Source organism: Pleurodeles waltl, chromosome 1_2, assembly GCF_031143425.1.
Source record: "Pleurodeles waltl isolate 20211129_DDA chromosome 1_2, aPleWal1.hap1.20221129, whole genome shotgun sequence".
Classification (NCBI taxonomy): Eukaryota; Metazoa; Chordata; class Amphibia; order Caudata; family Salamandridae; genus Pleurodeles; species Pleurodeles waltl.
The window spans coordinates 949,310,908-949,338,692 of NC_090437.1; the positions used below are offsets into that span (position 1 = coordinate 949,310,908).

The 27,785-nt window shown below is 43.9% G+C and overlaps 1 protein-coding gene across 5 annotated transcripts in view; it reads left to right on the forward strand.

Annotated features, from left to right (window-relative positions):
• Positions 1-27,785, forward strand: part of SGCZ (sarcoglycan zeta) — a 4,310,842-nt gene that overhangs the window by 3,260,937 nt on the left and 1,022,120 nt on the right. The window lies entirely within an intron of this gene.

Here is a 27,785-nt window from a genome sequence, read left to right on the forward strand (position 1 = left end):
TAAGGCATTTTGTATCAGTGTGCTATCAGTAGAGGGGACATGACACATCCTGACAACACAATGGGGTCGGATGTGGTGGCAACATGGTGGCACTACAGTGCCTGGACATCCCATCCCTTCTGACATGTGTCATTGCAGATGAGGTGTGTCACTTAGGGCCTGATTTATGAAACGTTAGCACAACTTGTGTGACATGTTACTTGGCAACCCTTTGTTGTTCCCTGCGCCAGTTGCACATGTGTAGCCATGCACCAATGCTACCTACCCTACACCAGGGTACTTGGCTATCTGCCATGTGGTGGTGGATGTATCTGTGCTGTACGGTACACCTCCCTGGACATATACTTTTTTGATGGCCAATTGGCTCTTTCTGTGTGTGGAGCCGTGTGCAGCATGCATTTATGCCACATTCATCTGAGTTCATAGCACAGTCTACCTCCTATTTGCAAACTGCATACTGCACCTCTGGGGTGGTATTCTTTTGTTGCCACTTCCTCAGGTCTTAGGGGACAACAACATGTGAGTCTTCACCTTCATGCTATGTATCTTGTAGTGACAGACCTGCAGCAAGAAACATTGCACACCTCTTCCACGCTACAAGCAGCATAGGAGGGTGTCCAATTTAGAATGTGGCCTAAAGTAATGTAGAGATGGTCATCTACCAAGCTGTACATACAGTGCAGGCCATGACTATGAAACTGTGACCTATAACATTGTTCCCTTGGTGTTCCAGAGTGGCAGCTAATATTTGTGTCAGCCATGGATGTGTATCCCATTGTCACTGGATGATCAACATAACTAGCAGTGTCTCTCCTATCTTCCAAAACAATACTGTGCATTTCTACTGTCGACACATGCACAGAAGATGCTATGGGATGTAGCTTAGCTACTTAGCAAATGTGTCCATTGGCACAGTGCATGTGAGGTCAGTGATGTCCTGTTGTCTCCTACTGGGTCCCACTTTGACATCCATGATCTGCACTGTCAGACTGAGTCTCTGTCCCCTGTTAGGCCATTTCTCATATCTGGTACAGACATGATGGTGTTGTGAGTCAGTGAGTGTTGCATGTGAGGTTGCACTACAGTGACTGTGGTTCCACTTCTAACACATCTGGCACATGGTATGTGTTGGTGATTGATCTTGTATTCCTATGTGTGTGAGCCACTGCGTCAGAAAGTTGTCTCTTCACAATACAGGTAAGTTAGGTATGTGTTGATGAGATGCAGTAGGTATTGGCACAATTTGTGTGGTGTTTGATATTTGTTCTCGCAGTGATTAACATGACATGACTCGAGAAATCTGTGCCTATTTGGAAGTTACATGACATGGGCATGGTGTATTCCCTTGACGTGTCTATGCTATTGTTTGTTTGGTGTAGTGTGCATGATCTATACATAGTGGACAACCTGATGCCACTTGTAGTGGTCGGTGTAGTTCTGCTGTTTTCAAAGGGTACATGTCTGCACCTGTCCCTCCTGTGGTGTGTCTGTCAAGTTGTGGGTGTGTTATGTACATGTGGGTGTGTGTATTGGTGTTGTGCACTGATTGTGCTGTACTGCAGCATGTTGGATATGTGTTATCACCTGCACATGTGTGTTACCCTGGCCATATGTTTCTGTAGTTCTGTATGTCTTGTGTGTCCGACAGGGTTGAGGTGTTGTGTGTACATTACTAGATTTGTAGACTTACCCACAAGTAGGCCATTTCCAACTTGCCCATCCTGGAAACTGTTCATTGATCGTGCTGTTCCGGAATATGTAGGCATCATGGACACTCCAAGGTTACTTAGCCAAAGTGTTTATGAATAACCTGCAGTGGCCCACTATGCCCTGGACATTAATGGAATGTGTGTGCTTGTGATTCTGGTATAAATGCTTTGTTGCTGCAGATGGTATGAGCCAGACATGGGTGCAGTCCATTGCACCAAGCACATGCAGAAAGCTATGGATTTGCTAGAACCCCTGTTTGTTCTCATGTTGCTTTTGCTGGGTGTTGGGAAATCTGATGTGGCAGGGTGTCAGGGACATGATGGCGTCTAAGACCTTTGGCAGGAATGCAGAGAATGACAGCTGTGATACACCACTAACCAGTGCCCCCATTGTTTGGAATGAGCCACTTGCCAGCATGTGCAGGACAGCAAGCAGCTTTGTTATAGGTGGTATGTTGTGTGGGGTCTCCAGGCTGGCTGCAATTTGTGGCTCAATGTGGTGCAGCAGGTGTATAATGGCGTGCCAGTTCAGTCTATAAGTCTTAATGATGTCCAGGTCCCTGAGGCCAAGGAGGGTTGTCCTGGTTCTGAAGACCCTCTCCTGCCTTCTGCATTGGCTTTGTGGGCTGCATTGTGGTGGTGGTGATTGCTTGAGTTGTTACTGTCCTCTGTGCCATCTAGCAAGCTGTATCAGTCTTACCTCCATCTTCTCCTGTGTGTTGTGATGTTGCTTCTGTGTGTTTTCCTTAAGTAGTGGTTGTGTTTGCCCCATTTTAATGCCTGCTCTGACCCAGGCATTACATTTTGACGCAAATCGGTGTAATTTTTGGGGTCCGCCTCCCACCCATGCATCTTTTTTGCCCGGGTGGATAAATATGGTGCTAGGGTGTTTGAGTCATTTTTTGGATGGGAACGCCTATCCTGCCTCTCATTGACGCAATGAGGTTTCACGCATCCGGAAAATGATGTTATTACAATTGTTTTGACGCTAGATGAGTTTAGCATTAAAATATAAATATGGAGTTAAGTTTGCAATAGATTTGCGTAAAAACAAATGACGCAAGTCCGGCACAGAGTATAAATATGCCCCTCAGTTTCTGTGCTGATGGTGGCATGTACAGGAATTGTCGTAGGGGAAAAGTTTACATCAGCAAAAATTATGAATTTTTTTTTTCCATGAATATGCATCATTTGTTTTTCTCAGTCCTCTGAAAATCATGAATCTAATATAGGTTAGGACGTGTTTCCACTTTCCATATTTAGAACATTCATTGTGAATCAATCTGAGTTTAGATAAAACAGAAGTTTTCAAGATCTGTTTATTTTTAGCCTTTCTCTGTTGAAATCGTTGGATTTTATGTCACACTAACACGCAATATATGTCAACATAAAATATTCACAAATCCGACTCAAGGTTTGTGAGAAACTATCTTGATTGGCTACTTTCAATAGGTCCGGTAGAAAGTTCAAACAACAAAGGTTTTGTTGGGCAAATCCCCGTTGTATCTAGAAAGACAAATTACGTTATCATTGTTTTTCTTGCACACTAACATCCACTCTCAAGGTGCTTCTGACCATTCTTTGTGTTCGTGGCTCGAAATGTGGGGCAGAATGTTCTCCTATAATTCCCCGAATGTGTGCGCTCAGCTTCCTTTATAGCTTCACTGCTGCTATGATTTTGCTAAATTGAAAAAAACTGTTGGTACCCTGGCTGTTTTAGTTACGAGATGCGATTTACAGCACTGGTAAATAAGGCATGTGTGGGGAAGGGATCATACTATCCCCTTCCCCAAATTCCTTATTTCATCAATCCAAAACAGTTGCTGACAAGGCAGGAGCTGCCTTCCATGCATTGAATTTGTTACAGAGCACTTAGTTGCCTACTTGCAAGAAAACTAACCTCATTATCGCGGCCATGCCCAGCACTTGGAGTCCCATAAAGAAAATGCTTTAAATTGATACTCTCATATAAAGGAAAGTACCACTTTGGGATAAAATCAGCTTCCAAATCGGCCACTTTAACATTGACTGGATTGAGAGGTCAGACAGAACAATAGTCAATATAGAACAAATGCTAGGTGGTTAGTAATCATTCCACTATATGTGTAAATAATTTTCCTTTGATGGTCATCACCTCTAGTATTGCCAACAATGTGTGCATTCCTTGCAGAATTACTTAAGACCCATTCCTATTTGCCTGATCCCATGCCCCATATTGCCTGTCTCATGGCTTGAGATGAATAGAGAGTTCTTGTATAGTGTTTTAATTTCTAAAATATTCTCAACTGTCTCTAAAACAAACAATGAGATATATTGGAATGCAAATATTTGAAGGAGAAATTATCCTTATCCTGGAATTATATTAATAGGCGTAGATTTACATACTTTACATACTGGACTGTTGGAAAATGGGTTATTGGTAGGGCAGGTAGGTACCTACACCTAGCAACAAGCCACAAACCTCCACATAAGTACAGTTAGGTCTCAGTAAATTAATCCCAGCTCTACCCTTGGTAGCTTGGCATCGAGCGTCAAGGCTTAATTTAGGAGACAAAGAGGGTCATTCTGACCCTGGCGGCCGGTGGCCGCCAGGGCCACCGACCACGGGAGCACCGCCGACAGGCTGGCGGTGCTCCAATGAGCATTCTGACCGCGGCGGTTCAGCCGCGGTCAGAAGCGGAAAGTCAGCGGTCTCCCGCTGACTTTCCGCTGCTCATTGGAATCCTCCATGGCTGCGGAGCGCGCTCCGCAGCCATGAGGATTCTGACCCCCCCTACCGCCATCCAGTTCATGGCGGGAAAGCCGCCATGAACAGGATGGCGGTAGGGGGGGTCGCGGGGCCCCTGGGGGCCCCTGCCGTGCCCATGCCAATGGCATGGGCACGGCAGGGGCCCCCGTAAGAGGGCCCCAAAATGTATTTCACTGTCTGCCTTGCAGACAGTGAAATACGCGACGGGTGCAGTAGCACCCGTCGCACCTTCCCACTCCGCCGGCTCAATTACGAGCCGGCATCCTCGTGGGAAGGTCGTTTTCCCCTGGGCTGGCGGGCGGTTTAACTGGAACCGCCCGCCAGCCCAGGGGAAAACTCGTAATACCCGCCGCGGTCTTTTGACCGCGGCGCGGTAATTTGGAGGGCGGGATCCTGGCCGGCGGCCTCCGCCGCCCGCCAGGGTCATAATGAGGCCCAAAGTGTAAAGCATTCAAATATCACAAAACAGTAATTAAATAAAACACAGGAAACAGTTTAAAAATCCAAAACCACTTTATAAAAATAGCTTATATTTTTATCTTTAAAATGACACAAAAACGATTAAAATCGGTTCAGGGGAACCGGAGATATAAATTTTTAAAGTATTATTATTTTCTAGCGCTTAGAAACAAAAAGCGCCAATCGGGTCATCTGGTTGCACCAGGACCGGGGCAAAGTCAAACTTTCAGGCCGACCGCGATGGAGCCCTGCTCGGCTACAAGTCGCGGGAGGCCTCGGTTAAAAAGTTACCTTCTGACTTAGTCTCTTTTTTGATGTTTTTCTTCCCCGGGACGAACCTGCCAGTTGGATCCGACCTCCTGGAGCCCTTGTCCGGATACGCGAAGTCGGTTTCCTCGGTGGTGATTTTTACCTTCGGACTTAGTCGTTTTTTCGAGATGAAAATCCTTCGACCGGGGTAAACCTGGATCTTGATCCGACGTCCGTGGAGCCCTTCTCGGATACGATGGCTGGAAGGTCACGGTCAACTTTTTACGTTCGGACTTAGTCTCTTTTTTGGATGTTTTTCTTTACCGGGACGAACCACGAAGTCAGGCCGGGTCGCGTTGAGGCAAGCCGGCTAGAATTTCCGCGTCGGGTCGGTCACTTTATGGAGCTTTTTTTCAAAAATTCTCCAATCTTTTCCAAACTTCTGGGGCTTCACCCAGATGTTCTTTTAAGGTTCTTTTGGGGTCCACAGCTCACCCCAAGGGTCCAGAAGTTCTGTGATGGTCCTTGGGAAGTGCGGACTTCAACTCCCAGAATACAGCTGGCGCAAACTCCTTTTTGGCCACTGGACAGTGGTCAGCTGGTCACTTTTTCAGGAGTTGGTGCAGGGGACTCTGGATAGCAATTTTTCACCTGTAGCAAACAGGGAGTCCCTCCTTGAACCAGTGGAAGCCAGGCAAAGTCCTTCTTGTGGTGAAGCCCAAGTGTGCAGCTGGTGCAGTCTTTCTGAGTGCAGGGTCCAGGTGCAGGCCAGGGGTCCAGCAGGGCAGTCCTTCTTCTCCTTGTAGTTCCTTCTTCTTGAAATTTGGTGGGGATCTGAGGCGTGGGTGCAGGTCTGCCAGTTTTATCCTTGCTCCTGGGTGAAAAGCAGGGGGGCCCTGGTTCTCCAATCAGGGACAGGGTCGTCCCCCTGTGATGACCACTTCCTGGGAAGTGTGGCAAAAAATCCATCCCAGAAGGCAACAGTCTCTAAAAATCCAAAATGGATGAATCTGATTTTTGGAGGAGAGATCTGGCTGAGCCCACCCACTGGTGTGGCTAAAAATCATAAACACACCCCTCTCCTGCCCTCTCCTAATCTAATCAAGGGGGCACCTAGCTGTCTGGGGTTGCAGGATGTGGGGGTGTTGCTGGGTGCTCCAGATGTCCTTCTCTGCCTTTGAAGACCAGTTTGGCAGCCCTCCCCCTTCCTGCCTCACCATCTGCTGAGGGGAGATTCTCTCCCCCAAGCACATTCCTTTGTGTGAAGCCAGGCCACTTCACACCTCATTAAAGTAGCCTGGCAGAAGCTGCTGCAGGCTGGCCAATCAGAGCACAGCAGCAAAAACAATGCAGAGCTGAAATTGGCAACTTTTTAGGTAAAGTCTAAACTTTTTACCTGGACCAGTTATATTAAATCCAACAACTGGAAGTTGTGGGATTTATTACAACAATCAATTTGATACCAAATTCTTGGTATGTAACATTTAAGGAGACTTTAAAATTTAAAATAAAGTCTGCCCATTCTAGCCTATTAAGGCCATTTACTTCAATGAGGGAAAAACGAATTTGACTGTTTTTACCTCACCAGGGCTTATAAATCTATTTTTATAAAGTCCCTGCTTATAGTTACATGGCACCCAACCCTAGGGGCACATAGGGCACACCTTAGGGGTGACTTATATGTAAAAATAAGGTAGTTTAAGACTTTGGAAGTACCTTTAATTCCAAAGTCGAATTTGCATATAACTTTAATTTAAAAGCAGCCAGCAAAGCAGGCTTGCTTTTAAAATGACACTGGGCACCTCAGCAATGCACCTAGGTGTGCACCACCTATGCTGTGGTCCCTAAACCTACATGCCCTACCATATACTAGGGACTTATAGGTAGGTTAACTTAGCCAATTATAATTAGCCTAATTTGCATATCCATTTTACACAGAGCACTGGCCCTGGGACTGGTAAGCAGTACACAGGGCACAGCCAAGAGTCAGTAACCACCAGTACCTATCCAGAAAGAGAGGGGGTGATCAGGCAAAAAAAAAAGGACTTTCCTACATGGACATACCTAAATGTACATAAATTTCAAACAGTAGGTGTTTGGCACTTAGTGATGACCACCACTTAAGTTGTTCAAGGCAGTTCTTCTCCTTGAATCATGCTGAAGTGATCAAAAATCCATTGTGTCGGATACATATAATATGAGGCTGTTCCAAGCTAGAGAAACAAAGTATAGGGCATTAGGTCTCAGTCTTGTTTCTTTACATTCTACTCATCCATACAATTCACAATTTTACCCGGAAGCACTTACATATTGGGATCATATCCCATTGTCACAGGAGATCTTCACTATCGTAGCAACAGCAAAAGTGTGCATCGCGTGGCAGTGACAATCACCTACAGTCCAATATGCCACAAATGTCTTGTCAAATTCTGAGGTATTGACAGCTTTTATTTGAAATTGTATATAATTTTGACACATGTATGCCTGTGAAAGCATATTATATAAGATAAATGACAAAGTGGACATTATGGATGAGGTGGAAACAGCTCCTGTTGAGCAGATCTTTCTTAATGTATCTAATTCCATATATACACATCTGTGTGATTGGAGTGATCACTTTGCATACCCACAGTAATGGTGGCAGGTAACAGTTGTATCAATGTCCCAGTTTGTTCAGGTAGTTAGCTGTTTACTGGTAAAATGCTTGCAATTTTTAACTCATTAAATTTACAATATAGAATAACACAACTTTTCAGACTACTCAGAATGTGCGTTGCCAAAAGATTATACTTCATTTTTTATGACATATCAGTGCATTAGGTTGGATATCACATAGCATACTTTTAAAGCATTCAACACTTAGGTAATGACTAATGTTACAGTGTTATCTGGCTTTCTAGGTACCTCGAACGGACCATTGGAATATAGGCAATTGTACAGGAAACTCCTCACTGAAAATTGATAAATGTGCAGCACAGCACAGTACCCTCAATTTCTCACTTCAAGCTCTGCTACTAAATGGAACAAATGCAAGCAGCACCAGGCAAAAGCACATACTAACCTGTTCACTTTTGTATGAATGTCTATGATATAGGCCTGCAGATGTCCCATTCCCAGTCTGTGTTATGCTTCTTTTCATCCCTTATTGTCATACTCAGATCTTTCTTAGTGAATTAGTTAATGTATTGCTATGGGATAACAATGTTGGATAATGAGAATGCAGCCGTCTACCAATAAATGGGTAATGTTTCTCTTCATTTATTTTTCTATCTATTGGGGTGACAGTGCCCTGTGTAGCTCGGTTTGAAAATATTAACCTAAGTCTATGTATGGATAGTAAGTGTAACTCCAATGAGCCCTAATCAGACGTATACGGTCATTATGCTTTTGGGACATACAGATTGTAGTTTACTGTTTTTTATAATAATACAACTCTCTCTAAGGGCCCTGGTTTGGAATAGGCAGGCAGAGGTTTATGACTGTGTTATAGAAGGACATGTTATCTTAAAAATCCACATAAAAATGTCTAGATTTAAGCACTCTATCCAGAGGTGACCTATGCATGTTGAAAAACTAGGCGCTGTACTTTCAAATGGGCTTAGTAAGTCACTACCTTTGCTCATTTAGCATCTCAGAAAACATTCATTTAATTGTCCATCCTGTGCTGGAAAATTACTCTTGTGGTAGTTGGAGGTATGCTGCTGTAATTCACGTCTTAAAACAAGGAGGAATATTTCTTCACCCAGCATCTCACACCATCTATAAATGCTTAATATTCCATTTTCAAAGACAATGTGAAAATCATCCAAGTTGGTAGGGATATAGTGGAATATGAGAACAAGCATTTTAATACCAATGGCCCCGCAACATTGGAATAACACTTCCCTCTACCACAGAATACCATGTAAGAATATCTGTCATTGACTAATTGCAATTATTTTTTTATCAAGGTTGCATGTGCAACTACAGTTGTCACTTCTTGTAATAGTTTGAGTGAGTATTTTGCAGTAGGAAGACTGCCTATTTATTTTTATTTGGATACAACCAATTTTGTCAGTATAGGTTTGGGATGCCTAAGATGTGCATGTAATATTTTTTCTACATTGAAGAGAACAATCTTGAATCTTGGATCCTTTTCATGGGGTGACCATTTTCAAATATTGAAAGAACCTCTTTTTCAAGATAAGACTATCTCAATTATCAAGCAATATCTAGGTTGTTCCAGAAAAATGTATTGAACATGAACTATGAACCAATGAGGGCGGGACTTTTTGTAATAAAAGATTGAAGAAATATGTGTGGAAAAACTGCCACACCTTTTTCTGTCAAAGCTGTATTAAGCATGTCACCAAATGCAGTTAAGGACACTGCCTCCTCTGACTGGAGAGGAAATACATTTTACACTTTCCATTAGAGAGGCTACCATGACCAGAAGAGGATGAAAACAGAACACATAAATATTTCAACCATATATTTCTATAAGGCACCTGGAAATTAGGGAAAACATTAATTATTGTTGTGTGTTCTACTACAATGTAAATAATGTCTTGATAATAAGTAGTGTACTTTTTTAGAGTGGCTATGAATTTATGTATTGTATATATTTACTATAAAGTAGGTATTCCATGGTGAAGTAGATCACCCCTATGAATAGAGCATCACATTTAAAATTCTGAATGTTTCAATGGGTGCAATTTAGTTCACAGGGGTTTCATAATACCGTGCGCAGGTTCATATAATTTAAGCCAGCCGAGTGGGTCAGTAAGTTGGATGCTTGCTACTGTAAAACCTGATCTGATGGTCAGGAGTTTGCCTACTGGCAAGAACAATTTAGCCTTCCATCTTTCTAAATTCCTCAAAATGAGTACCATTGAATTAGGTAATAGTAATATCTGTTATGTGATGATTCTTTAAAACACAGAAGTGTGATATGAAGCACTTTATAAATTGGGGCTGATGCTCAAAAGAAGCTTGTCAAAGCAGAACGTTTTGTATTGCACTGTGACTAGGCTCCACCTTTGCAGTGGGGGGATGCTGAAGTCATAACATTGCAAAGGGAGTATTTGCAATGATCACAGTGAAATGCAAAACATTTCACTGTGAGCCACCACTTTGTGCATATGCAAACTGAAACAACTGAAAACACTTAAAAAGGGTCTAATTTTGTAGTGTGCTTCATTTTTCCACCTAGGGTTTACTGGGGATTCTCTGCTACTGTTAGCACTTTTTGCTGAGTTTGCAACTTTTGTACATTGATTAGCAATTTGCAAAGTGTTTTTTTTGTAATTGCTATTGTCATAGCGCATTTTGCAAAAATAGTCACAGTGCACTCCAAATTCTTTTCTGACTTTGCACTCAATTGTGTATTCAGAAATAAAAATGTGTATTCACAAAGTATTCTGTGTTGACATTGGGAATGCAAATTGCTTTGTGCATTGGTTGTGGATCAGTCTCATTGGACAATAAAAGATCAGTTATAACAAAATGTAGCTGTTTGCTTTTACCATTTGTTTATTTTATAATATGAATCCCATTTAAATTATTTTTCTATCACACATTTCTTCAGTTTATAAGTGCTAGCAAATGGTGGCAGACCTATTTGATATATCATTAACATCAGAGAGTCCTAAATACATGCCACATGCAGAACCAGGTGGATTTGAGAATATGGTGTCTCCTTGAGGGCTTGACTAATATTTCTTGACATCTAAATTTTTTGACATATCAGAATGACAAAAGGCAAAAAAATCTTGATGAGTAAACAGAGACTTTGGTCTACTCATCTTATGTTTCATAACCAAATGGCACCTTTTGCACATAATATAAATACATGAATGAAGTGCTGTAAATGTAATGGCAAAAGAAGAATTGAATAGAGGAGTACACAAAGCATTAGATATCTCACCTTTCTTAACCACTTTTCTGCATTCTCTCCTGGTGATCAGTCTAGACTTTTACATTTAAATGCATACATTTGAAGGGCTAAACTCAATCATAAAATATTATAGACAAAGCAATGACACTAGATCTGTTTGCACAATGTCATATATTGCCTCAAATTCACAGACTTAAACATTATCAGATAAGACATATTGCTTTAAATAATAGAAAAGGGCTCTCAATACTGCTATAGAATGCCCTCTTCATATGAAAGGATAATTAAAATCAATGTCAATTATTAACACCATTTTTTAATTATGCAGTAATGTGAGATCCAAGTGCAATCAGATAAGATCCTCAAAAGTCAAGGTCCAATTAGCGACTTATGGAAACTTAAATGTATTTGCCAAAAAAAGTGAACTATTCACGTCCCACTTGTTCCCTTAGGAAGAATGCATGGCTTTCAATCAGGATTCTGTATTTTATCTAGATCTGAAGTTAAGATAGAAGATACAGTAGGGAAATCCTCTAGTTCAGACATTAAATCCCTCTGGCACTGTAGTGTGACTGTCATCAGGAAATAGTTTCCAAACTTATTATTCATTGAGCCTTCTTTAGCTGACACATCATTTAACTGATGTGCATTGCAATACTTTCTAAGGTGAACTGACACTTTTATGACAACATTTCAACAATTCCAAATGTGTCTATTTAAACAAGTTAGTTATTTTTTGGGGTGGAAAGTGTTCTGTTGAGCTGCCAGAGTAACTCCTGGAAACTCTCTAACCAATGAGGAATCGTTCCATAGGGTAGCGTTTACCACTTTCTCAGCACATCCTGTTTGCCTGCTTCCAAACTATCCTCAGGTTTAGCTATTCTAAGGGAAATCCAACATGATGCAGGCCTACTTCCCCTAAAGGGAGCCTGTGGGCCACCCAGGGATGTGTTTGGGGATATTAGCTGTCCCTGCCTCCTCAGCTGAACCAAACTGGTGCTGAGACCAGCTCTCCCTCTCACAGTGCTGGTGCCCAATCGCATACTGAGGCCTAAAGATCAAAGGCCTTTCTTACACACATTCCCCTTAAACTTGACCGTGAATAAACAGGTCTAACCTTTGTCCCTCTAAAAGTTAACTAATATCCTGATCCTTCTTAGCTGCTCTTTCTGGGCTGACAGTTTTCACATACCTCATCCCCATCCCATTCTGTTACCAGTACTAAGCCATTGTATCTGCTGTGGAAGCAATTTCCATACCTCAGTAAGGTCAAGCCCTAGCAGGGGCAACTGCTGACAGGCAAAATAAAATTAGCCTCGAGGTCATCTAGGCAGGGAATAGGTAATTTTTTAAAAGTTGCTTTTCATTAGAAGTGATAAAAAAATCCAAATTCACAATTGAATTGGATATTATTAAATAGTAAAAATAGTTAAATAGTAAAAATAGTTGTTGAACTATTTCTATACCTTGTCCCAAAACCTAAGCCTAAGTTAGTAAAATGTATGTATTAATTTACACTCTCATTTTCTCATAGGCCCCCAAAGCCTTTTACAATGTAAATAGCTTTTGGGAACCTTGTCACTACAGGGGCCCTACCTTGAAGGCTGCAAGACCTACTTAGGGGTAGCCTAATAATAGAATGGAAGGGTTTTCTCTTGTCAAAAGAGTGATTTTGACAGTTCGGATTGTAGGTTGAAACTGCTGTAATCAGGTTACATTGGTGAGCCTGAAGCCATGTTTTCCTTGTCACACTAGTGAATGGCACAATAACTGCTACAGTCCACAGGTGATGTTTAACATTCCCTGCTATGGGTGTAGATAGATAGATAGATAGGTAGATAGATAGATAGATAGATAGATAGATAGATAGATAGATAGATAGATAGATAGATAGATAGATAGATAGATAGATAGACACATTATTTGCCTAGTTACTTAAAACCATAGTCACGTTTACACACTTTTTTAAACACAGTATCTTCAGATTCTGAATTATCATATAATACATTATCTTTTGCTGCTTGGTTAGTCTATAAAAATTCATCTGTTAAATTCCCTGTTCAACATAGGGGCACGCAACTTGTGATGTAAAAAGCCTTGTTGGGGGCGCGGGGGAAAGCCTTGTGTGGGTATGGGAATAGTTTCAACACCATATACTACGGCCTTACAGGAGAGTTCAATAGATCAATCCAGGACTAACTTCTTTTCACATGTTATAGGGGTCAGAGTAGAGTCATAAAACATACACTGGACATTGGCGTTGGTCAGTGTACATCTAAAAACCACCAAGAAATTTCAACAAAAAATGGGGGTGACTATGCAATAAAGGGGATTTCCACACAACCTATGAGATAGATAAAAAGTATTATTTATTTATAAGCATTGCCTAAGAAAGCAAAAAAGTGTTTCTGGTGAATATTAAGTGATGGTGGTTACTAGGGTTGAGTTTACTTAGGCCCTCATGACATCTATGGAGGTCGGTGATAAAGCAGCGGTAATACCACCAACAGGCTGGCGGTAAACCCCGCCAAATTATGAACATGGCGGAAAGAGCTCAGACAAACAGTCCCTTTACCACACCTACCGCCAGGGCGGAATCAACAGCCACCATGGCGGTAGGCACCAACAGCCAGGAGGAAGCAAATGTTCCACCCACTATATTATGACAGGCCAATCCGCAACCTTTTCTGGGGCGGTACCACCGACATCAAAAGCTTAGCGGAAACACTGCACAAAAGGGAAATGACTCACCTTTGGAGACTCAAGGAAGAACCGCGCCGCCATGGAGCCCCAACTGCAGATCTTCCCAATGCTTTTCTATGTCCTGCTCCACCACGAACACCAACAACAGCAAAGATGACCATGGTGAGTACTGCTGCCTAGCACACAGGGGAGGGGGGGGGAAACAAGAGTGACACACACACGCCACACGCAACACCCCCACCCCCAACACCATACAGATGCAGTAACCTAACATATTTACCCTGTACCTCTCAGGAATAATGCAAGGACCACAGTAATAGATGAAAGTGAGTTTAATAATATAAATAAAGTAGAAATATGAAAATGCAATCTAAAAGTATATACATATGTACAAACAAGGGAGACCGCCCAGTCCTCAATGTGCGTGGGCCACAGCGCCACATTACAAAGTACAAGGCCCCACTTGACTCCTGCAACAACACGGAGAGAACACTGCAGGGGCATCAGTTGGGAAATAGGCAGGCACCTCAGGGGGACAGGGAATGGGGGGGCACCTCAGTTGGAAGGTGGAACAAATCCACTGGTCCTGGAGGGGGCAACATGCCCTGTGCTTGGTCCTGGGGAGTGCAAGGCCACAGTCTCTTAATTGAGTGACTTGCCCACGGGCTCTGGAGGGAGCAACATGCCTTGTGCTTGGTCCTGGGGAGTGCAAGGCCACAGTCTCTCAAGTGGGTGCCATACCCACTGGCTCTGGAGGGGGCATGGTGCCCTGTGATCTTCATCCTGGAGAGGATGGGGTGAGTGGGCGCCATACCCACTGGTCTGGACGGGGCATAGTGCCCTGTGATCTTCATCCTGGAGAGGAGGGGGTGAGTGGGTGCCATACCCACTGGTTCTTGAGGGGGCATCGAGCCCCATGATGCAGATCTTTGGGGAATGCAAGGTCACAGTGTCTCAAGTGGGTGACTTGCCTACTGGCTCTGGAGGGGGCAACATGCCCTGTGCTTGGTCCGGGGGAGAGCAAGGCCTCAGTCTCTTATGTGTGTGCCATACCCACTGGTTCTGGAGGGGGTATGGTGCCCTGTGATCTTCATCCTGGAGAGGATGGGGTGAGTGAGTGCCATACCCACCGGTTCTGGAGGGGGCATCGTGCCCTGTGATCTTCATCCTGGACAGGATGGGGTGAGTGGGAGCCATACCCACTGCTTCTGGAGGGGGCATCGAGCCCCGTGATGCAGATCTTTGGGGAGTGCAAGGTGACAGTCTCTTTGGTGGGTGTCATACCGGCAGGATTTGCAGGGGGCAGGCGGCACAACAGCCCATGGACACAGGACTACAGACTGTCCACCAGCAGTGACGGCTGCTCAATGGTGGTGCTGCTGATGCTGCCGCTGGTGATGGAGGGAGGCACCTGCCCATCCCCTGCAGGCTTGAATGGCTGCTCACTGATGGTGGTGGTGCTGGTGGTGGTGGTGCTGCTGCTGATGGTGGTGGGGGAGGCACCTGCCCATCCCCTACAGCCTCGGACTGCTGCTCACTGCTGCTGGTGGTGCTGGTGGTGGTGCTGCTGCTGGTGGTGGTGGTGGTGGTGGGGAAGCTCCTGCTTATCCCCTGCAGCCTCGGACTGCTGCACCACCATGGTTGGTGGTGGGGGCTCTGACTGAGTCCCAGCACTAGGCCCCTTGCACTTTCTGCCTGCTGGTGCAGTCCTCTTGCCCTTCCTTGCAGCAGCTGGTGGTGGCTCCTTGGCCTTCCTTGCAGCAGCTGGGGGTGGCTCCTTGCCCTTCCTGCAGCAGCTGGGGATGGCTCCTCGCCCATCCTTGCACCAGCTGAGGGTGGCACCTTGACCTTCCTGGCCGCGGCTGGGGAGGGCTCCTTGCCCTTTCTGGCAGCACTTGGGGCAGGCACCCTTTCTGTGTATCTGCCTGGTGCCCGGGACCTTTTGATGTGGACACTACTTGGCCTATGGACTGGGTGGCTGAGGTGCTTGCCAGGGTTTTACCCACCCTGGCCGTATGTGAAGAAATGGGGGTAGGGAAGAGGTCAATGGTGGAGAGGAAAAGTTTCCTAGGGACATTGGGGTGGGGAGAGGGAGAAGGTCTGGGAGCGGAGGAAGTGGGAGTGGTTGTAGGAGGTGTCTGTCTGCTGTGTTTAGGTGCAAGTGCATGGGCTGGATGCTGTTGTAAGGTGGATGGCTGTTGGGTGTTTTAGTGCTTGCGTTTGCGTACCTTGGGAGGGGGGACAGGCACAGTGGCAGTGTGCATAGATGTTGGGGTGGTGACTGCCATTGAGGTGTGTGTTCTGATAGGTGTGCTGGTGATGAAGGTGGTGGATGACGATGTTGTGCATGCAGGTGTGAATGTAGACACAACTGGCAGGGAGGTGTAGGACAAGGAGGAGGGGGCCACAGTGGAGGCAGTGGATGTTAGTATGTCTGCATCAGAATGGTGTTTGTGTGAGTGCCTGTGGGATGGCGTGTGGTGTCTGTGTTTGCCTGTGCCACTCTTGTGTGTTGTCCTGTTTGCATGCTTGTCTGCCTGTGTGCTTGGGATAGGTTGGGGTTGAGGGGAATGGGATTGGGTAGAGGAAGTTGGAGGGGGGAGAGTGGAAACAGGGCCAATGGCTGCCATCAGAGAGGAGGCCAGAGCCTGGATTGATCTCTGTTGGGCCGCCAAGCCAGTGTAAATGCTCTCCAGAAATGCATTGGTCTGTTGCATTTGGGCTGCCAGCATGGCATTCACAATGGTTGACTGCCCAACAGAGATGGATCTCAGGAGGTCAATAGCCTTCTCACTCAGGGTAGCATGGCTAACTGGGGTAGGGCCTGACGTGCCCACCCTCCTGGGTGAGCGGGCACGGGCAACTCGATGAGGAGCTGCTGGGAAGGCAGTGCTGGTACAGGGGTGGCAGCTGTACCGGTCGATGGGGTAGGCACAGAGGTGTCCACCACCACCAGGAAGCTTCCATCGGAGGAGGTATCCACGTCCGAACTGTCCCCTCCAGTCTCTGCCGTAGTGCTCCCCTCGCCCTCCGTCCCACTGGTGCCCTCAGTGTTGGTAGACTCTGCCTCCTGGGTCCTGTTGGATGCAGCTCCCTCTGTCACCGTTGCCTCAGCTCCTCCGCCAGATTATGCTAATGCACATAAGGACAGGGTGACAAAACAAAAAGGGGGGGAGAGGCAAAGGATACACTTGGTCAGTGGCTGCACCAAGACCACCGTTGGCGTACACACCACTCTCACACACAGGGAACAGCCCTACGCACTATGCAAAACACTATCATCAACAATGCAAGTCTCCATGGCATGGAGAGGGTCACATACCACCATATGCAGCATACCTGGGACCCACACAGCCCTGCCTAGTAGTGGATGCCTACTAGCTAGGTTGGAGGAATTTTACATAAGCTCCCAGCCCTACATGGATCCTACTCTGCAATGTCAAGCCTGGCCTAGGGGCACTCAAAGACACACATCCCCCACCCGGATACCACCCCACCATGCGTAAGTAGTAATGATGGGCACTGTACTCACCCCCTTGTGGCTGCTGTGATGCCCTCAAGCACCCATCCAGCTCCAGATAGGCCATCACCAGTATGCGGGCCATCAGGGGGGTCAGAGTTGAACGGGCACCCCTTCCTCGTTGGGAGGCCATCCCAAGCTGGGCGTCCGCCATCTTCCACGCCCAGCATCTCAGGTGCTTCCACCATTTCTGACAGTGGGTGCTCTGCCTGATGTAGACCCCCAGGGTCCGTACGTCCTTGGCAATGGCATGCCATATACCCTTCTTTTGATGGGCGTTGATCTGCAGAGGAAATATACACAGGGAAAGGTATTAGTTAGGCCGTCCTGGCTGTTACACTCATGGCCCACCATAGCCCTTCCCATCCCCTTTTGTACAGACATGGCCCAGCATACATGCATCAGTGGGTTCCTGACCTCCAAATAGTGCCTCTGAAGTCCTGGACCCTTAGTGTGTCTCACGACTCTTGAAATCAAGTATTTGGGCTCTTCACAACTACGAGTGGGCATGTTCTCACCAGAACTGCACTGCTCACACCAAAGGTCAATGCTAGCCACCAACAGCCCATCTCTTTACAAGCATGCATCGATTACCTGCGGAGTACCAACACTTTGCAGCACCAGACCACTTGTCCCTGATTGTCAGCTAGAGTTAGGTGTTGTTGAGTGCTTTTCTTCCAGCAGGATCTTCTTTCAACAAGTGTTGTTTTCCTAAGTACAGGAATAGTCTGAAGAAGTGGCTAGGTGCCATTTCTGCCTGTGCACTAACCAGTGACTGAAGAATTATTCCCCTACAACCAGTCTCCTTTCTTACCTCATTTTGCAGACCTTTCTCTTTGCTTTACTGTAAAAATTCAAATAAAATCTAAATTCAAAATAACCAATCCCTTGGTCCACGAGAATGGAACCAGGCTATACCTAAGAGACTACCCTATATAGAATAAGTCTTCCTAGTGTCAGGGAGCCAAGAAATGTTTTCCCCTCAAAGCCTATCAAGGGAGCCAAAAAGTCTTAGAGGATACTGTGAATGAATAGGAACAGATCCTACAACTGTCATTTGGCATATCTAAGACAAAAACTTCCGGAGATCAGAGGCTGAGCCGTTGTTCTCTACAGAGCAGGAATGTTAACTCTGTTAAGGATTTTATACTGGGTACCTCGAGGTGAGATAAACTCTTAAGATTGTTTCCCAAAAGTCCACAAATAGACAGTGCTAGGTTTGTCCTATATAAATACCATAAATGTAACTTCCAAATCATTGCTACATTGTCTATCATGACCTTACAAGAAAGTTAACTAGTCTTATTGGGTGAAACCAGTTTTGAAAGTACCATTGTGGGGGCAAGCACATATACTGTGGCACTGTATTGCAGTCTCACGGTTCTCAGGGTGAGAATACCAGTAAAAATATGGTTAACAAAAAGGCAAAAGTAATACCGAGGTGACTACATAGAAAACGTAGACTTTCTACACCACGTTTCTATCCCTTTCCTAAAGTTAATATGATCAGTCTACAAACCTCGTGAAAGTTAAAGATTATTCCTGAGACAAGCTGCTGGAATAACACCATCTTTGTTTCTGGTTCAAAACTTATGGAATGGATGTACTTGAAGTGAAGGTTGTCTGGGTAATGCAGACTCTCAGACACAGATAGTTTGAAATAACCATAAAATCTAGGTCACTATCCTGCTGAAACATTTTCACCATGTACAGAGCATCAGATTGAATCGTTAGGTCCCCATGGGCCCACTGACCCATTTTCATATGATTATACCAATTAAAAGTCCACCTATTTTGGTGGTTCCATTCTGCAGACACTGAACATGGCACGAGTTTCTAAGCATTGATACCAGCTGATGAAGCTGCATTCATATAACCTAGATTATTAGTGTGATCCAATACTACTAAATAATTTAAGAGGGTATTAGCTATAGATGTTTATCTTGGTACCTGACATTGATAAATTAGCATCAAAATGGAAATCAAACAAATTATTTACACGTTTTCTAAAGGGGGAACGTGTCTAGGAAACGTGCCCCTAAATGCCTCCACCACAGGCACATAGGTACCACACTTCTATCATAAAAGAGAGCTGGATAGCTCCATTATGATACCAAGTGCACACCTTGTGTTACAGAAATCTGGCATTCCAACATGAATGTATTGTTTATCCCATAAAAATTGAGTAGTTAAAGTTATGTCATTATGGTGCGTGTTCCTAATGTGCAACATGTACCGTTGCGAGCTACCACTCAACAGAGGGCGCAGAGCGTAGTCCACTCGGTAGGTGGGCTACCCTCCTACACAAGGCAGGTTTTGGATGTAGCAAATAAGATGCTGCTCTTTACTCCATGTCCTTAAGGGACAATGATAGACAGTACAAGTAGGAAAATAGGGTAATTATTTGCGCAGGATGGGAGTCCATAATTGTCTCCTGACTGGGTAGCAGCAAAGCAGTCAAAGGTCTACAAAAGGAAGGTGGTGTGGGCTAGTAATCTTCACCGGTGGCAACAACGCTCAATAAATCATTGTCTCATCAGTGCTGGAATATATATTATTTTGGTATATTTTTTAACATTATTTATATTTATAATTTAGAACCAAATAATAAATATGTACTATTTTTATATATGTTTTACATTTGTTTATATGTAATTATCTGTGTAACTATTTTAAATATTTTAGCTTAAATTGGCACTATTCCTATACCTCCGTTAGTTTCTATGTAAGGGTGTTTACAGTACCAGTGTTTGGCCATAATGCTGGACTTATTACAAAAGTGTAAGTCACTCCATAAGTGTAAGTTATATGTGTAAGTTACTACATGTGCAGTTTGGGAATACCAAAGTTAGTAAACGTACTCAAAAGTTTAAGTTACGTTTGTGAATCAGCCTCTGAGTGTGGGTGAAACAGAGAGTGTTTGTGTGTGTGTGTGGGTGGTGCGTGTGCGTGTGTGTGTGGGCTTGGATGTTCATGTCTTTTCTTGTGCAGTAAACGGCCAGGACATTTGATATAAGTGTAGTAATGAAAAATAGATTGTTATGAGCCGAATGCCAAATGCAGTATCTCCTTGAGTGAACATATTAATTGAAACGGTGGCCCGATTAACTGAGTAGTCTTAAAATTACATTCAAAGTACTCCAGTGCATACGCTGTGTATCCCAGTGATCACAGCATATTACATATCACTGGGCATCTGTAGTACATTTTCAACGTTGGACAAAAAATAAATTTCTGTGAACAGAATTTCTCTTATATCACTTCAAAATGTCATATCCTATATCAATCAGTTTCACCCAACTGACTGCAAGCGAATACTCAGTTGAAAAACTGATAGGCGCTTATATTATGCACTGGTGTTAGATTATGCAAGGGCATTTGAACCAGTGGACCGTGATATTGTACTGTTCACATGCTCCCCTCGGAACAGTAACTCCGTTCACTTTTCGATCTTTGCCTATTACGAGCTAAATTCTGCATAATTAAAAATGCGATACTTTTGCGCCCTGCCAGATGATGCACTCAGATCCTTCATGTGGTCTGTTGAACAGCAGTATACGGACAGTTTAAAATGCTCAACGTTTTTACTTGGTCGGTCACACGGTTGTGATCCTAAATTTCTCATGCAAACTATTGTTTGCTAGGCCCAAGATCTTTGACAAAAAGGGTAGGATTTAATAGCATCTCGAAAGAGCAGAACTATTTAAATATGTATTTTTTTCTGATTAAACGGGAGCATATTCTAAAGTATACAACGAACCATTCAGGTTTCAGCAAACAATTCGAGTATTTTATAATAAATTCAAAATGAATGTTGGTTGAAGATTAATATCGATGTGGTAAGAAAATAGCAGAAAATAGTGAATAATGAAAATTATGTAGCCAGAAATGTGTAGCCAAAGATGGTATTAGGTTAGGATTAAAGTAACGTACAGGTTTGGGTTACTAGTCTTTCTGATATCTCGATGATGTGTAAGTCAACCACCTGCCAATTGTCAAATGTCAGTGTTCGGTCAGAGGTGAGTCTGTTGATCTTCAGTGTCCTTGACCAGTAGATTAGCCAGTATGTCATTGGGTCTAGTGCAAGGAAGACAACTGGCCATCTGGCTGCTGTTTGATTTATAAAAGGCATCAATAAGTATGGTACCATGTGAAAAGGTCAACTTTTTTGCGCTGATCACCACAGTTGTTTGACTGGTAATGGTGGTTTCAGACTCTGACTGTGCCCTGGGCTCTGCTTACCAGACCCAGTGCCAATTCTCTGTTTAAAAGGTACATGTAAATTAGGTGTAATTATAATAGGTTCTGAAAACCTACTGTAAGTCCCTAGTATATGGTAGGGTATGTAGGTTTAGGGACCCCAGTGGAGTTAAGGCACCCATCGGTGCACTGTTGTAGTGTGTGGTGTCATTTTGAAGGAATGCCTGCCTTGCTGGTTGCTTTTGAAACACAATTAACCCCAAAGTTGACTTTGGAGTTAAAAGTGCTTCCAAAGTCTTAAACTACCTTTTTTTTTTTTTTTTTTACATATGTCACCCCTAAGGTCTGCCCTTGGCTCTACAAGGGTTGACTGCAGTGTAACTATAATCAGGGCATTCTAAAAAATGTTTTATGAGCCTTGGTGAAGGAAAAAACACCAGTTTCATTTTTCATCATTGTAGTGTATTAGCTCCATAGTATAACATTGGAATGCTTTATGTTAAAATAATACATTCGTATTTTTGATAGGAAAGAGCTAAATATGTCCTGTAGTGTATCAAATTATTAGAATAAATTCTACAACTTGCCACTGTCAGATTTATTATAACTATCACAGGGAAAGAGGTTTAGAACTCTTTCTCCAAGTTTCCTAAATCTAGCCTTCTAGCAGCCCTTCTCTGATTGACCAGCCTGAGCCAAGTTGTCTTGATGAGGTGTGAAGTGGCCTGCATTAAGACAAGGCCATTAAGTGGATGAAGATCTGGAAGCTGCAGAGCAAAATACAGGAAGGGAGCTGGGTAGCATAACTGGTCTTCAAATACGAAATCACAATTAGGACAGGACACAGGCTCACCCCTATTTCATGTACCCCAGGCCACATAGGAGCCCCAGTAATTGAATTAGCAGAGGGACTAGAATGGTAGTGTTGTGGAAATTTAGCCACACCAGTGGGATGGCCTAGCCTGATCTTAACCTCCAGGAGAGAGTTTCTCCACTTTGGATTTAGAAAGAATATTGCTTTCTGGGACAAGATTATGCCACACTTTAGAGTAAGTTGTCATACTTCTGTGTGCCACTCTGCACTCCATTAGTAGGTGGTGCCCCTCTGCTTGTTGCCTAAGAACACTGGACAAATATGGGAGGGCTGCCCAGCAACTCAGATCCCTGCCTGAAGCTACGAGGGGATGAAGGACTGCTCTGCTAGAGCTTTGGTCTGCACTCTGGAAGATTGCACCTGCTGCACACTGTGGAGTCTGCAAAAATTCACCTCTCCACTATTTAAGATCCTCTCATTTGAACCTTCTTGCCATTCCCCTCTTTTAACAACCGAGACATGGTGGTGCCAGGTTTTCCATTTTGGTCTCCTGTATATGTAATTCCTTGCCGCTAGAAATTATCTTGACCCCCCCGCTACATTCGATTCAGACAGCTCCTATAAATGTGGCTGTTTAAACAGGCACATGACTAGGTTGAGGACGCTGTATTGGTTGGTTCTGTAATCCTAGTGCCATGAAACCGTCTGGTGTACGTGCGCTTTTATAAATCTTTCTAACATAACATAAAATCTAAAGCCCCCTGGATTCAAGAAGTTAACGAGTGGACTTCATGCCAGCAACAGGTTAACAGTGCTCCACCTGCATTATCTCCACTAAGAAGAAACCTGCTGGACAGCCACCAGTGGCCTTTGAAGGAATTTTATATGTGTAGATAAAACATTCAAAGGACCATCTCAGTGCTTCAAGACCACTGATATGTTTTGTGAACCCTTGGAGATCCAAAGGAGAACTTCTGGAAAAAGATTCCAGAAGTTTGGAGACATTTTTGTAAAAAACTCCATATGGTGACTGACCTGTTGACGTGAGTCAAGCCACTGACGTCTAACCGTGACCCATCCCGAAATCCAGGTTTGCCCTGATGAAGCTCCCGAGCTTTTCATCTTCGACAAGACTTCCAGTAGTTGACCAAGGCATTGCGTTGGATCAAACCATAGTCGTCGACTCGCAACCCTGCCTGACGAGTAGCCTAGCACGACGAAGAAAGAAAAAGCTCCAGAAAAACAACTAAGTCTGCAGGTAAAACTTTGACCGAGTCCTCCTGCTCAGTAAATCCCATTTAGGCTCCATCGAGGTTGGCCTCAAAATTTGACTTGGTCCCGGTCAAGAGCGACTAGATCTACCTGATTGTTTCTATTGGTTTTTAAGCAATGGAATGCACATTTTTTAAAATTTATGCTTTAATAATTCATACCTCCTGTTCTCTACATTATATGTCATTTTGGTGTTATTTTACTCATAAAAACATTTCCTATTTTTATAAATTGGTGTTGGATTTTTATTGTATATTGTGTCTTACTTATTTATTGTATTGGTGTTTTTAAATGCTTTACAATCCTGTCTTCTAAGTTAAGCCTGGCTGCTCATTCCCAGGGACCAAGGGATTAATTTATTGAGACCTGGACTAGAAGTTATATTGTGTTTGTGGCCTTAGTACTAGTGGTGGGTACCTACCAATCCCTACTAATAAATCACCTTCTAACAGGTCCTGGTGCCACTGTACCTGCAGTATCCAGGTAAGCTATGCCCCTGTCCCTGACACGAGTTCAGCTTTTAACTACTAATTTTGCCATATGTATGACTGAATTGAATGTTTACGTCCAAGTTACGAGTAAAGGTTTTTGTCTAGCACCGTGCACATAATATCTCGTCTGATGTTAAGAGAGTAGAAATATATCTAATTATGAATATCTAGCCCCTCCTATTTACCCCTGAAATAGTGCTCAAGTTCTTGAAAATAGGGATTAAATGTATGTCCAAATCCATGCCAGATATTCAGCATACGACTTCAAATAAATGAGTCACATTTAAATCTAATATATATGTATTTATCGACTACAGATACTGTGAAGATCGAACCCGCCAGGTCCTGCGCTGGACACCTCTATTTTAAAAGGATGTCATTATGTTATAGTTAGGTTCTGAACGTACTCGTACAAAATCACAGAAATTCAGCAGTTATAGTTAGAGTTATTTCAAGCAACTATAACTCATGGCCTAATGTAACTATAACTCACGCCCCCTACCATGCACATTTTTTTCTTCAATAATTTGACTGCTAATGTTTCATTTATATTTTTTATGTCGTTACAGAAGTTTTGATGAGTGCTCTGATATCTTGGGTACTTAGCAGTGCATGGCAAGGACATGAGTTTTACTTACCTTAGTTAATTTGTATGTTGTTTTTTAACATAAAGTAATTTTAAATACTATGCTTTATTCCAACCACTGCCTTGCATGGCATTTGGTCTTGTGCAGCGGCATTATCCACAGGGCCTGTGGCTAACCCCTATACCCACCCAACCTCATGCCACACACGACCTTTGGCAGTGCACAGCAGGGGTTGGTTGCAGGGCGTAGACTGTGACCAGGCCCTGCAACCAACCCCCTATAACCACCCACCCCCACTAAGCACACCCTTTGGCTGTGTGCAGCAGGAGTTGGCCACCTGGCCTAGCCTGTAGCCAACCCTCATAACAACCCAACCCCACACCACACATAGCTGAATGGTCTGTCTCTGGGTATGAAAATAGGTCTGAAAGGGTGTCTTTTGGTGTGAAAGTGTCTGTCAGGCTGTAGGAGTGGGTGGGTGAGGGCCTGAGTGGTTCTCTGAGTGGATGTGTGATGGTCTGAGTGGGTTTGTGAGTGGGTGCATCAGTGTCTGGGTAGGTCTGTTAGTGGGTGCATCAGTGTCTGAGTGGGTCTGTGAGTGGGTGTGTAAGGGTCTGAGTGGGTCTGTGAAGGGTGCCTGAGTGTCTGAGTGGGTCTGTGTGTGGGTGCTTGAGGGTCTGTGTGGGTCTGTGAGTGGGTGCATGAGGGTCTGAGTGGGTCTGTGAGTTGGTGCAAAAGTGTCAGAGTTGGTCTGTGAGTGGGTGCATCAGAGTCTGAGTGGGTCAGTGAGTGGGTGTGTCTGTGTTTCAGTGGAACGTTAGTGCATTCATAAGGTTCTGAGTGGATGTGTGGGTGGGTGTATGAGTGTCCGTGTTGATCTGTTAGTGGGTGTATGAGTGTCTGATTGGCTCTTTCAGTAGCTGAATCACTGCCTGAGTGCTCCTACGAGTGAATAATTTAGTGGTTGAATGAATCTGTGAATGGTTTTTTTTATACCAATATTTGCGAATGCATCACAACGTTACATGGGGGACTGAGCTGAGCGTCACAACGTATTCATGAATATCACACTTGTGAAAAAAAAATTGAAGGTCAAAATCTGATCCTCAAATACCCCTATATCACACCCCTGGGGTCAGGCTACCTACACCATGACCCCTTATGCCACTTTTTATTTTACTTTTCAGTCCCGGGGACAATGCCCATTACCCAAAATGGCAGATGCAACTTTCTTGTCAGGTTGTGGACAGCCAATCCCAGCATTCCTGTTGGCAATTGCATTCCTAAATTTGCCACAATAATCTCCAAAACGTTGTGACAGATACATGGCCCTAGATATTCAAATTTATTTTCCCTTTAATATCTAAAAAAAACTGAATGTATTTACACCAAATAACGAAAAGCACAATATGCGGAACCAAAATCTAGCTTTCTGCCAAATTTGGTGTATTTCCATCCAGCAGTTCGGGCTGTAGTCGTGCTCCCCCTTTTCTTGGCTCCCGCTTGACAAATCACCCTGAAACTTTCCATGCACAACAAAATTCACTGGCACATTTTTTTGGGAAAATTTTGTGACGATTTGCCAAAAGACATCAAATATATATAAATCAAAAATGCATTTTTCTTGGGAAACATGTCCTAACCACCTATTGCCAGTAGATTATTTATATATATATATATATTTATATTTTGTTTTTATATAATTCACTGAAAAAAAATGTTACAGGGATGTTATAGTTAGGTCTCAATTTACTCGCACACGACTGTAGAAATTCAGCAGTGATAGTCAGAGTTATTTTAAGTAACTATAACTCGTGTCCTAGGGTAACTATAACTCGCATCCCCGCCCAACGGGTATTTACATGCAGGAAAACAGATGAAAACTCCACTTTCTGCGATACAGCTCCTGCTTGGAAAAAGCGGAGTCATATTTACTTTTACTTTGTGAGAGCTGTCAACTCCCACCAAACAAATACAAACAGCTACCTCACAAGGGTGGGCATCTCGGGAGGTAGCAGGAGCTGGCTCAGGGGGGGTAGCAGTCAGCAGGGCCATCTATGGCTCCACAAGGGGGTGCCATGCAGCCCCCCTTAAATTGAATTAATTGCCCCGGGGGCAAGTGGCAGTCGCTGGGGGTGTGTGGGGGGCTGTGCAGTCCCCCACGTAACAAACTCATTGCACCATGGAAAATGGCAGTCCCTGGGGTTGCGGTGGGTGGCAATGTGGCCATTACATTCATTTTATGGTTAGCCCTGGGGAGGTGGCAGTCCCCAGGGGTGCAGAGGGGCCATGCGGGCCCTTGACATCAAAAGAAAATGTTTTGCCCCAGGAGGTGGCAGTACCCAGGGCTGCGTGCCCCCCCATTAATTTAGGATGATTTGCCCAAGGGAGGTGGCGGTCCCAGGGGTGCAGACGGGCCAAGCCATGCACATTTTCCAGTGCTCCAGGGAGGTATATTTCTTATATATAGAATATTAAGTATATATATATACATTTTCAGACGATCCTCTTCATTCATTGATCTGTTGTTGTGCTATTCACATTTTTTTCAGCCATTACATCACGGGGCAGAGTGTCAGCTCACACCTGCCATTTGCTAGCCTCACTATTGTGTAACAAAATTCTAATCTTGCTCAAGGAGCACATCCATAGCCAAAGTAGTAATATAACAGGTAGGGGCTAACTTATATAACAATATTGTTTTTTGAGTGAAAAAAATATATGTTTCTGTTAGTCAATGCCTTCTATTTTAATACTGGCTCTCCAGTTGAAGATCTGCCAGGAAGCAACCAATGTGCTGGAGGCCTACACCTGTTTCACCGTCTTCTTTGAAGTGGCGTGGAAAAGAGTGTTTTGAGGTGGAGCTTCCAGCAATTGTGCCATCAAGAATGCTGTATACCATTCTTAAAAGCATCAGGACTCGACCCAGTTTGTGCATGCTGATACACCATTATTTTCATATGAAACAACGTTATTAAAGACCACTAGGTGAACCATGTTGGCCTTGCATAGAACCTCAAGAAAGTGTCCCTGATCTGAAAAGCTGCAAAAACCTGATAGCCCACCAAGGGCACTGTTAATATAACACCGAAGATGCACAACATTATGTGAGTTCATTATCAGTAATTGCATTATCACATCAGTTCTACTGTGCTAG